The sequence below is a fragment of the Tympanuchus pallidicinctus genome, unplaced genomic scaffold (assembly GCF_026119805.1).
Source record: "Tympanuchus pallidicinctus isolate F22 unplaced genomic scaffold, pur_lepc_1.0 scaffold6, whole genome shotgun sequence".
Classification (NCBI taxonomy): Eukaryota; Metazoa; Chordata; class Aves; order Galliformes; family Phasianidae; genus Tympanuchus; species Tympanuchus pallidicinctus.
Window position 1 is genome coordinate 11,454,278 of NW_026294780.1, and position 12,973 is coordinate 11,467,250.

The 12,973-nt window shown below is 37.1% G+C and overlaps 1 long non-coding RNA gene across 4 annotated transcripts in view; it reads left to right on the top strand.

Annotated features, from left to right (window-relative positions):
• Positions 1-2,578: 2,578 nt before the first annotated feature.
• Positions 2,579-12,973, top strand: part of LOC128092184 (uncharacterized) — a 157,567-nt gene continuing 147,172 nt past the window's right edge. For all 4 annotated transcript variants that reach the window (XR_008211667.1, XR_008211668.1, XR_008211669.1 and 1 more), the window contains exons 1-2: positions 2,579-2,726; positions 3,072-3,109. This is a non-coding gene — a long non-coding RNA (uncharacterized LOC128092184). The remainder of the gene's footprint in view (positions 2,727-3,071; positions 3,110-12,973) is intronic.

Sequence of the window (12,973 nt, forward strand, 5' to 3'; positions counted from 1 at the left end):
GAATGGAGAGAGGCAGTAGATTGTTGCAGTGTTTCATCTTTGCACTTCCTGTAAGGCACTTTAACCAGAAGATTTAATGTGTCAAAGTTAACTGCGTTCTCTCACAGATATTCACATTCTAATTAAAGATTAAGAACGTAGTACATTACACTGTGATTTGTCATACATGGCTTGTTAAATAGGAAACCTACCGGGATTCCCTAACATTTTATAAACATTATTCAGGGCTTTTAATGTGGGCAAAGGAAAAGATTATTCAGCTGCTCGGCAGAGGAGGAGGCAGGTCATTTCTTCCCCCCTCCCTTTCCGAGGCTCCCCCCCCCTCCAAGTAAATAAATAAGAAAACTCCAGTGCTTTTCAAACTGGAATTCTACTGAGGTCTCTTCAAACTATTTATGTTTCCAGCATGTATGTGTGCATATGGATGTACGCATAAAATTTATATATATCTTAATTATTTTTCTGTGTTTTTCAACTTTTGCTGTCAGCTATGTAAACTGAGGTAGGAAGTCTTTGTTTGAATTAGAGTGGCAGAGGAAGGAAGATGAAACAGTTTTTCAATATGCAGAATGTGTTTTCAGCTGATTCTCACAATACTGAGCAGCGTACCACTTCCAGTATTAGTAGCAGAGGACTGGTTCACATTCTTTGATTGCCTGAGGAATAAATTAATGAGGTTACTGGAGACATTGAACATTTGCATATTCACGGATGCTTATTAGGTATAAAGTGAATGCCAGGTGCATTGAATTTTGGGAATACTAGCTTTGGTTTTGGTCTTCTATTTTTAAAGCAATCACATCTTTCTTTTTCCCTGAAGTGGGAAGTTCTTTGAGGAAAAAAAAAAAAAAAAAAAAAGCAGCATTTATAAAAATAATACCACCAAAAAAAAATCAAATTAATTCAACATAGACAACACTTCACTGTAAGATATACATCAGAATAAATATGATACAGCGTGAGGCTGGGGACTATCTGAATATCTTGTTTGGAACAACAGTTAGGATGACTACAAATATAAAAGCAGTTGTTCCAAGACATAAGGAGAACAAATGTTATATTTTTCACTGTGCTCCTTACGGATTTCTAGCTGTAAATAGCAATAGGAGAACTCATTAAGAAGTTACCTTCCATAATGCCCAGTGCTTAATTTTAAAGCACTGATATTCCAGCATGTTTTGTTATACTGTCTCAAACTCAGCCTGCAAAGCATGGAAGATAGAATTAAAAAATTTGCTCGACTGTTTCTCCAAGGAGTATCTGCACATGGTTGCATTGTTGTCAGTGACTTCCATCATTGCTGTGTGAAAGCACATTGTGTGAATGATTTGCACTGTATCTCATTATTCTTGGAAGTTTTTATACATATTGTTTATTTGGGATTGTTATCCCCTTTACATTTTTTAAGATTTTATGGTGCTTTGATGTTTCCTTTTTTTTTTCCTTCCCTCCCATTTTTTGGCTGTCCGCATAATATAGAGCACAGGATTTTAGCACTGCTTGTTTCAGCATAGAAATATCTGTCAATTGAAAATGTGTATTGTTTGTTCTGCTTTGGCTTGTTCTTTACACTGTAAGCATCAAGCACAGACACGTACACAGACTATAGCCCTTACTTGCACTGCACACAGATAAATACAAACATCCATGCCCACACAGATGTGCACATACAAAATTACTAGTATCACCTATTCCAGTAGGTAGCATAGCAAAATCAAGCAGTGATAAGTGTTTTCTTTGGATAATAATATGTATTTACGAACAGGCTCCATTCTGCCCCCTTGTTTCTCTGAACACTGTGCTCAACTTCCCTTTCTTGGATGTTGCACTGTGTTGATCACTGCCCTGCCTCTGCAAATCCTATTTGAAAATCTCATTTGCAGCATAACTGACAACAAAGGCATTACATGGTGTATGCCCTGCATATTCTGCAGTCTACTCCTTGCCTTTGCAAGTTATTTCCAACTTCCTCTGAAAATGCTGTGTGATCAGTTGATGATCTTTTTTTATTTATTAATAGCCTATAAAATTAAGTGTGTAATCAAAGAATGAATCCTTTCCTGAAAGTGCAAGGTAGGATGAATTAGATCAGTGGTACAAAAGCAGATGTTCTTTACTGCAATAGACCTTTCTTTGGATACTCTGAGAAGAAGGGACCTAAACAAAACACTAAATTGAAGAGGATTCAAAGGTGCAATCACTACCAGCCACTGCAAGCAAGAGAAATCCCCCTTTAAATAGATATTTTCTCTGCATTTGTTTCCAAACTGTAATTCTGATGCATGATTAAAAAAAAAAAAAAAAAAAAAGGAAAAAAAGAAGAAAAAATAAGATTTGTTATTTCAGCCTCTCAGGGCAGCTTCCGAATAATTACATGCAAAATGATCTATTATATATTTATTGAAAATAGTATTGCTGAGAACAAATGTGCGTTTTATTCAGAAAGGTCATTTTCTTAAAACATCCATTGTAGCTGAATCACTGACGTCCAGGGGTTCTTGCCATACACACAGCACAGATTTTTTTGATTATGTAGATTTTTTTTTTTTCTATTGCAGTTTCATATGCAAAGCATGCATCAGCCACATCCATGCTATCTCCTAAAGCAGTCATTCTGAAACCCAATCTGGGGACAGTGCAGACTAAATAAAATTTCATTTTGATTTGGCCTCCCGCTGAGAATGGGACTGCTTTGTTTCAGCCGACAGAACCAGCAAGCCAGAAAGGTATGTCCTGTTTTGCATGGCTGATGGTGTGACTTGAGGATCACAATCAGGCCGTTCATGCTCTCAGGGCTCGGCATCTCATCCACATCCTGTACTGTCTTTCTCCTTTCCTTTCCATTTGCTTTCCTTCTGTGCCGCCTGCCGTCTACCTGCAGGGCAAAGCTATGGCAGACCCTAACACTATTGTTTACTTTGGCATATGTTTAATAGCTGCACGGCTGTTTAAGGGTTTAAGGGTAGGGTTTTCCTTTTTTTTTTTTTTTTTTTTTTTTTTCTCTTTCCCTTCTCTACCCCTGCCTTTGTTTTTTCCCTTCCTTACCCACATTCACTTTCCTTATTTTCTAGGTGTTGAATACACAAATACTGACTTAACGGACAATTATGTAAGTACTGCTTGCAACGATTCAGAGATTTTACTAGGAGATTTGTAATGCAGAATTTTATTGTAAATACGAGGAAACCTTTTACAGCTTTGGAGGACTTCAGTTTTCATAGCCCTTCAGAGCTGTTTAGGCAGAGAAGCAGTCACCATTATAGTTAGCAGAGGGAGAAAAAAAAAGAAAGAAAGAAAAACACTCTTGGGAAGGGGGCTGGCTGCTTTGCCATCTTCACATGCTTTACACTTACAGCTGCAATGTTTGGCCAGGGGAATATCAGTAAATATTGCTCTGCCTAAGCATTAGCATTTATCCCAAAGCCAGTCTGCATTCCAGGAGAGGCTATGTGCTCCTCGTTGCTGCTGCCCCATCTTTGAGAGGAGGGGCTGGCACTCGGGGAAATGACCACGGCTTTATCCTCTGAGGCAGCTTCAGGACAGAGCAGCAGGACGTCTGCAAGATGCCTCCTCACATCCCTAACATACTGCTCAAAAGTGTGCCTCATCAAAGAAACAGTTCCTTGTCTGTCATTATTGGGGGGGGGGGAGGTCAGGGGTTGTCACAGGGGTTTGTGAAATAAAATTAACATAAAATTTACTTCAGATGAAGGGCAAATTTTTTATTATTATATTTATTTTGATCACCATATGTTTTTATATGGACGATGGCCTTTTTTCTTACTGGTGTAGAATACAATTGTAACACCAAAGAAAATCTTGACCCTTCTGTCTTCAGACTTCTACAAAAAGAAAATGAAAAATATCTATCATATTATATAGAGCACTGGCAATAAATGATTATTTATGCCTTCAAGATGACTTAAAATGCAACATCTTTATTCTGTGTTGAAATTAAGCAGGTTGCTCAGCAAAATCTTAAGGAAGTACATGGTTATGATGCTCTCTGCTCAGCTGAGCAATTTTATTTCTTGCTATTCTATGATTACTCCAACTCCATGGCTTCTGTCTTATAACTTGATTCCTATTCTGATTTCCTGAGGTCATGGGCCCATGTCATAACTGTGTGGGTTTTCTTGAAGCAGAGGACTGGGACGTGGCAGTTCACTTTCTTCCCATCTTACTTAGTTAAAATAATAATAAGAATTATTAATAACAACAATAATAGAAACGTGGCAGGTTGAGGGTGTGAATGCTCATCCAATAAAAGTTTGGAGTAAAAGAGAAGTAAACAGAAGATGGCTGACTGGCCTCCTTTACATCAGGATAGGCCGAGGCCAAGTTTCAGGTACCATAGGCAACTCATTGAACCGTCGTGAACTCCAGCAGGTTTCTCGGGACAAGGGATGGGGACAGGATGTAGCCCTGCACATCTTGCTGTTTGAAGATGTTTACAAAAAGAAACGCACCTTGAGGAAACTTTAAAGAAGCTTTTTATAGTGATGACGTATTCTCTTTAAGAAAATCTGAGGCAGTAAGAAAGTTACAAAGAAACTATACTTGTAAAAAAATAAGAACTACAGCTTATTAAATGGATACAGCCAGAAAATGATGAGCTATGTGTTTTTCTTCAGTATCTCTAATCCTCCTGCTACACCCCTCAGGTATCTTTGGGATGTTTTCCAAGTTATCAACTCCTCATTGTAATCAGAGCTTACAAAAACAAGTTTCAAGTTCACATTTACCATAATTTCATTTTAACAGTTATGTGTAAGTTTTAAAAGGAACAGAACTCTGGATATAGTGCTACAGTGTACCCAGAGTATTCTAATTCCTTTATGTCAGAACTCACAGCCCTAGCAGGCTTCTTGTTGCACAAAGAATATTCTGTATTATGTCAATACCTGTATTTTTTTTTAATGTGAAATAAATAGACATAGATCACTTGAAAATAGATGACATTTTTACATAAAATATTGGAGGAAATTAATAGAAGTGTTTTCCAGATATTTTGCCATGTGGTTTCTTTTTTTGTTGGTTTTTTTTGTTTGTTTGGTTTGGTTTTTGTTTTTTTTTTTTTTAAGAGAATGTTGTTTGTTACACTAAGGGAAAATAATCTAAGCTCCAGAATGTGTTCTCTGTTCTGGATTCTATTAATTACACACCTGCTGTATGCAAGCAGAAATTAACACAAATATTATTCCCGTGGTCTTAGAAGATCAGAGTTCTTTTTTCGTAGATTGGTCTATTAGATCTATGCCTTGTGGTCATTTTCTGGATCAGTAAAAGAACAGAGAATGGATTTTGGAAGTTTGTTTTGCATTTATCACTCCTACAGAAGGAAAACTGTAAAAATATTAGGCCAAAGTTCATAAAGAAAGACCTCATTCTTAGATAGTTTTATAAGGCTGCACTCAGTGGACACAGCAGTGTTTCTCTTTACTTATATTTATGTCTTTAAGATAGGAAACAGAACCAAAATCCCAAATCAGCTACCTCTAGCACTCTATAACTGCAAAAAAGCCCAGGATACTGGTGCATGTAAGATATTTACGTATTTCTTTTTTAATATAAATAACTTTATTATTCTCAGTTCTCTGACCTTGCTTGCACATTTTATGCTTTACCTGAATGAGGTGATGTGACTGAGATAAGTCAGATCTCTCCAGAATCCTATGGAAGAAAGCAGATCACCTCCAACTCAAAATATATGGAAAACCAGGAACTAGATTAATATACTCAAGAGACTTACTGATAATTTTATATATGCAAATGCTTATATGTATGTGTGCATGTGTAAATGTACAATATGGTGTCAGTATATACACATATGCATACATAACATGTATGTATGGATATATATGTAGAATGCTGTCACTTGGCGCATGAGTTATACATGGACAGATACAGTTATTGTGACCACATGGTGAGAACCTGTATGATCAGTGCATTTGTTGATCTCTAGCCATTTGAAAATTCTCTGCAATTGATACCAAACAATTGAAACACTTCAAATTCATAGTCGCCTGATGTTTATATCTGCCTAAAACTTGCTGAGGTCAATAGGATCCCAGCCATGGAGATCCGACTGCAGTATCAGGGCCTAAAGAGTTGGCAGTAGCCCCATGTCCAAGCCAAGACAGACTAATCAAAAAAACTTTGGAAAAAAAGCGGCAGAAATCTGTCATAGGGTTGAACTTGGGATCTGCCAGCAGAATTAGGAGACAACTTGTTGTTTCATTCAAACTTCTTGTACTGATTATCTTCCTTTGTATGCCTGGTTTCACTAATACCAATAAAAGAGCCTGAGAAATTCATAGCAGATACTATAAAATTACATATCAAAGGGCAATAGAAGCAGATAATATAAAATTGCGTATCAAAGGAAAGCAATAATCTCCAGTCAGAAAGTATAAGCACAGGTACCCATTGTGCTAACATTCTGAAAGAGGCAAGGTATAGAGTTGCTTTGGTTTGGAATATTTATACACAGTAATTTAAAAATAAAAAAAAAAAAGAGAGAGAGAGAAATGTTTATCACAGACTTCTTGTTCAAGTTCACTGGAGCAACAGTGTCCTATAAAAATGAATGCTATCACATAAACTTTCATTTGATAATGTTTCAAGCTTTCAGAAAGTTGCCTTTCTTGACCACAAAAAGAAATTTATGTTTTTCTCAGCTTTTTCTCTACCCTAGAGATATATTCTTCCTATAATTCTTGTTTCAAAACAAAGTATAATAAAGCAATCTAAGAAACTGATCAAAGACAAACTGAATAGTCTACTGTTTATGCTATGTGTACATATATAACTATAAAATATACAGGCATATACAATCTAGCAGAAAATCTACCACTGAGATGAAGTTATCAGAACAAAGCTTGATCCACTTCTGAGAAGTACAGTTTGAGATGCGTTCAATTTTAGAAGAAATTTGAAGTCTTTGTAATCCACGAGTTGAAAGATTTTCTCAGAACAACATGCAATTTGTCCTCCTATGTGTCAGGGCATTGCAAATTTGTTAAAATTTTAATGATTATATTGCAGAAAGAGATAATGTGTATTGAAGAAAGATTTTCATCTACAAAATATGCGGTGGGTGGAAGAAATTACTATGGGGTGAATGGTGAATATCTAATGAATATTATATGGCACAGAAATGGACTACAGATTAATAAAAGCCTCCCCTCCTTCATTAAGTGTTCTTTACCCTATAGGGGTGGGGAAGGTTAGGTTATAGAAGCATTATGTCCTCACAATAAAAATACGTTTAGTCTCCTAGCATCTACTGCAATTGGATATTCATTATATATAATTTTCTTTATTTTTGCAGCCCTTTCCCTCTACCAGCTGTCTAACAAAGGCAAGCATGAAACATTCTGAATATAAACTTTTGGAATCATTTGCATTCAATGGGAAAATTCCACTGGTAAATAGTATTTGTTAAATTTTTCTAGTGATGGACAAATCTCAGAAGGTTCTGATGAGTGTTTAATGCAAGCTCAAAAATATCAGTGTTTGTCTACAGTGTTTTGAAAACCCTTCCCTATGGCCATTGTGCCCAGAATCCTCCAAATAATCAATTTTATTTTTTGTTCTTTTTTTTTTATTATTATTCTCTTAAGACTTCTAACTTTTTTTCTGTCTCCTTCCTGTGATTTCTTTACTTTACCAGACAAAGTAATGTCTACTCATGGGTGACAGGTTACTCTTCAGAGGAAATTAATTCCCTTTACATTCTCTAACCTATGTTTCTTTTAGGAGTAACCCAGAAAATCTTGTTGTAAAGAGCAGCTACAGGAGGTACTAGGAAACATTATATTCTATAGATTTCTTTTCCTCTTCTCTCTCATCTGAATTAAAATTTTCCTGGACACTTATATTATTTTTTGGTGTGTAAGTAATAAAATGAGATTCCTACACTTTGAAATAGGAATAAGATTTGTAGTCTTGTGGGAAGATTTATGGTGTCCTCTCAATGTCATATTATGGGAACACCAAAGTGAATTGAAATAAGTAACATTAAAAGAAGAAGAAGAAAAAGAAAAAAAAAAGGAAAAGTCTAAAAAAGATCCACCAGTATCCCAATTCTGTTGACCATACTGTAAGTAGCAAATAGATTTTCATCTAATAAAACTACTTTTGAGTAGGCTGGTGGGAAAAGTGAGAAGAGGATCTAATTTTTGTGATTCATCTCTCTTTTGTTTTATTTTATTTTATTTTCAGAGATTCGGTTAAGATCCCAATTTGCACTTTAGGGAGGTAAGATGAAAAGACTAAAAGCTGCTTCAATAGGATCATCTGAAAGAGCAAAATAGATCTGGGTGTTATCAGGTTAACAGTGATAACTCACCTTAAGGTCCCTAAAAATAGAAGTGAAAGAAGCAAAGAAGCACATCAGTACTGCAGAGCAAGGGGCCAGAACAAAATTCTGAAGATCCCCATAATTAACTGGCAGAGGGTCAGATGAACACTTATTAAAATGCAACAAAGCACAACGGGGTGTCTCAAAGATGGAGTTTCAATCTTAATGGTGAATTTATTGGTTTTGTCAGTTCCAGCCAGGTCTGCCATGTTATTTTAATGAGTACTTTTCACTACATATTTCCTTTGAGAATTTTGAGAAAACGTTTATGGGAAGAGTTAAGAGTGGTTTGTAGACAATTCAGAGGGCACCCCTCCTTAGGAAGTACATGGTGATGTCTGAAGGCATATTTGTATATGATATTTGAATGCTGTGAGAAAAAAATGCATCAATTTTCCTTTCAGTTTCAAAGGCAATGGTAAGTCTTTATTAAGAAACAGTGTTCTCCCAGTCCAATACCAATTCACTACTCTAATGCTGCTAAATACTCTGTGTTGTCAACCTGCCTTTTTATAGCATCAATACAATGCTCTTAAGCAGCTTCTGTCAGATAATTTTGTTGAGGATCGATATTTCACTTCACAAGTTACCCATACCTACTCTCATCTCACCACAACACAAAACCTGTTTTCCAGTCAGCAGATGTAGAAAAACCATCTCAAGAAAAAATGTAAAAGCTTTCTTGGCCATAAACATTGGTTGTTAGAGCAAAGAAAAATATGTTTAAAAGCATAGACTCCATCTAATTCTACCTCACTTTCCACCAGACTTATTTGGATGATATGCTTTATTTACATCTTAAAATCTGTTGCCAGAACTAGTTGATCAAAAATCACTGAAAAATAGGGGGAAATGTGGCTACCTCTGAGAAGCTTGTGGAATTTGGAGGAGTTAGGAGAAAGGAAGGACAGGATGAGGACGAATACTTTCTCAGCTTCAACAGCAGAGAGAAAGGTGAACCCCCTTTCCTAACATATCTGCCGTATGTGATGTATTAATACATAATAAAAGCTTAGTAAATTTTGTGGATGCGGTATAATCCAGAGTACATTATCACATCAGTGTTTGCAGATTTTTTCTCATACAGTAACGTGTTGGCAACATAGGTGAATATTATGAGTAGATGATCTGGCTGAAGTCAACAAGTACATTGTTTTATAGTGATGTAAGTTTGTTAGTGCGATTTCTTTTCCCTAGTTGCATTTTTAAGTACACTAACATTTAGCTGTTAACATGTGGGAGGGGTTTTTTGGTTTCTTTCTTGCTTTAGTAAGATTATGGCATATTGGATTTTGTAATTCCTTCATAAATTATTTTAAGTTTTCTTTGCATATGTGCATACCCACACACATATTTACCACTTGGAGGACAAGTTAGATAAAGCAGAAGTGTAATATCACACCTTCCCTCTCTCAGATGAAGGACCGGCCGTCAGCGGGTTCCCACAGTGCTGTGTGATCTCCAGAACACAAAGAATAAAATGCTGCAAAGGCAACTGCCAATAATGTGGCATCAAATCCTCATAGCTGCATGACTCTGTTCTCTTACAGTAGTTGTTTGTACAAACAGCAGCACTGTAGTGCACTGTCAAACAGGACCCAAGTGTTCTGAATGATTTCAGAAGAAGCAGCCTTCCCAATTTATTATACTACAAGGCATTCAAGCCAATTCTGCTCCTTCACATGCAGCCACAACCCAGTGTGGGGTTTTCTGCCAGGAAAAGCAGGGGTTCTATTTTTTTTTTTTGCTAAAACTGACTGGTTTTGTTTCAGTGAAAGAGCAGGAGAATTAAGAAAAGAGGAAAAGAGAGAAATAGTTATGAGAAGGACTCCAAGGTAAAGCAGAAAACAAACTCCTTGGTTCCCAGTACTGATTATGCAGGTAAAATAAAGAGCTGGAGATGGGAATCTTTTAGCACCAGTTTCTCGTGTGATCAAGGAACATCATTTTGTGCATTTCAGTAGAATAGCATCAAAGAAATACTGCACTGATGTCAGCTGCTGCCAAAGGCAGTTCTACAGGGCCACTGTATACGCAAGCAGAACTCGTGGAACTTATCATTTGCTCAATATTTCCAGGTATTCACAATTCAGTTAGAGCAATGAGCTACCATCAGAATATCCTAGATAAACAACCACTCCCAGTGCAGAAGCTACCTGTGTGTTGCATGAGCAGTCAATTCAGTGATCCTAGACCAACTTGTTACACTATGGGAGACTTCCTACAGTCAAAGACACAGTAGCTTGGCTTCTCTGATTTCCTAAACAAATCATAACAGTCTTACGAGGAGAATATGAGTCTTAGCATGAGCTAATACACGTGGCAGGTGCATGGGACTAAAACTGAGTCCCAGATGACTTCTGGTGATCCATAAGCTCTACATGCTCTCTTCCTCATGGCTCGTTTCCAGTCCTATAGCCTCAGCTTCATCCTGCAAAAGAACTCAAGTCACTGCTTATCTTTCAGGCAACAGTTCATATCAGTTTAAAAGAGTCCAATCCTGCATGTCTTATTTGTGTGTCAGCATTCTGTTCTGCCACTTGTAATGTAGCCTCAGCCTTTTGTCACCAGGTTCAGAGCATAGACTGCAGGGTGGATTTTCAGTAACTAATTTGTCATAGGATTATTCCATCATTTTCATCATGTCAGTGTTTCCCTGCCATTATTGACACAATCCTCCAAAACCACCTACTTGTCCAACTTAAGATGGGACACTTTTCCATACAGAAAAAAATATGACAGAACTGCCTCCTTTGAGGCTTCAAACTCCTCCGGGAGCATGAATTCACCATCATCCTGACCCTTCTACCATCTGTGTAGTCTGCAGAGAGCTCTTTTCCAACAGTTATTCGTGAGTGGAGGGAGAACAATTCTGGTAAAGTCATTCTGAAGGCTTGGCTACCATAGAGAAAAATTTCCAAGGAGAAATTCATTTCCTGGTTGTCTTCCTGTCGGTAGACCAAGATTCCTTCAGCTATTGGCTATTGCCTTCCCATGTTGAAACACAGATGAATTTTTTTGGAAGATTTTTCAAGTTTGCTCTTCATTAATGGCTTCCGCGCATGAAGTCTCTAGCTCTCACACAAACTAACTACTTTTCACTGTTGATACAAACTAGGTGGTAAAACCTAAAATCAGGTGAAACAGGACTCTCTTCATCAGTTAGTCCAAGTAAAAGTCAGGACACTGAGCTTGTCTGACATATATATGCCAGACTTGTTCTCAAAATCTCCCAGTAGTAGAGATCCCGCAGTCTCACCAGGTGAGGTAAGCATTCTTCTCAAGTGCTTAGCTTTTACCACAATTAGAGGGTTTTTTTTTTTTTTACATCTAACCTGAATCCCTCTTGCTGTGATTCAAGGCTATTACTTCTTGTCCTATCCACATTGGGCTTGTCATACAGATTATTCTCATTCTTTTACATCTCTCTCAGCTGATATCATTTCTCTCACAGTTTTCTTTACTTTTAGGCAGAATAACTACATTGCCTTCATCCTTCTTTCACAGGTCTTATTTTCCAATCATTTTCATTGTTCTCTGTTGACCCTTGCTCTCCAATTCATCCACATTTGTTTTTAAGGTCAGTGGTCAAAAAGCAGACATAATACATTACTGGAAGCCTTACTAGCACCAAGCAGAACTCAGATCATGTGTTTGTTATTTCTTCTCTAAGAAAATGAGATTTTTTTTTGAGATTAGTGTTGTTTTGTTTTGGGTTTTTTTTGGAGTTGTTCTTTTTCTTTGTTTGTTTGTTTGTTTGTTTGCATATTCTTTTCTGGCTCTAAAGCCATGTAACAGAAGTTGGATTTTCAATACACTGCTCAAGAGACTAAGGAATGACTTTTTCGCATTTCTAACATTTTTAAATACTCTTTTAAACATTTTTTGCAGAACTTTGTCATCATTAGTCTTTGCAACACAATTGTAAGGCAGAGAAGGGTTATTGTCTCCAACTGTCTCCTTGCTGTAAGACTGAAAAATGTACTTTGCGCATTTTGAAGACAAAAAGCACCATTGCATTATTCTGCATAGGATTCTGCAGTGTATTTGAAAACTCCTGCCACTAAAAATGATTATTCAGTGAGTTCTGCAGGTTTCCAAGCCAAGTCTCTCTTCTTAAGGGCTCTCAAAATTGCTTAACTGTAAGCTCATAGGATTAGCATTTTGTTCATTTCTGCATTTTTCATTTAAGTACCTAAGTTTTGGTCATTCCCATGCTCCAGAGCATTTTGCCAAGTGCTTTTATCCCTCTTGAGACGGTTGGTCAAGAAGAAAAGCAGGATGGCAGCTGGGGAAGATAGGACCAGAAAAAAACCTGAGAAGGAGGTTTTAAGTGGAAGGAGAGAGACTCTTACTTTGAGCAGAAGCATTCATCTCTACACTCTATACCCATGCAACATGGATTTTTTCCAAGTTTTCTTACTTCACAGTGTTCCACCTAATGTCAGCAAACATCTGAACCCACTTAAATATGAATCTTACTCCCCCCTCGTGGTTGCTCCACAAAAAATAAATGGTGACAATCTGCTATTGCCAGTAAGTTCCCTGTAGTTCAAGTAGCAGAGGTCTTGGTTGTCCAGCAGAGGATATCAGACCCCAAAGGACACA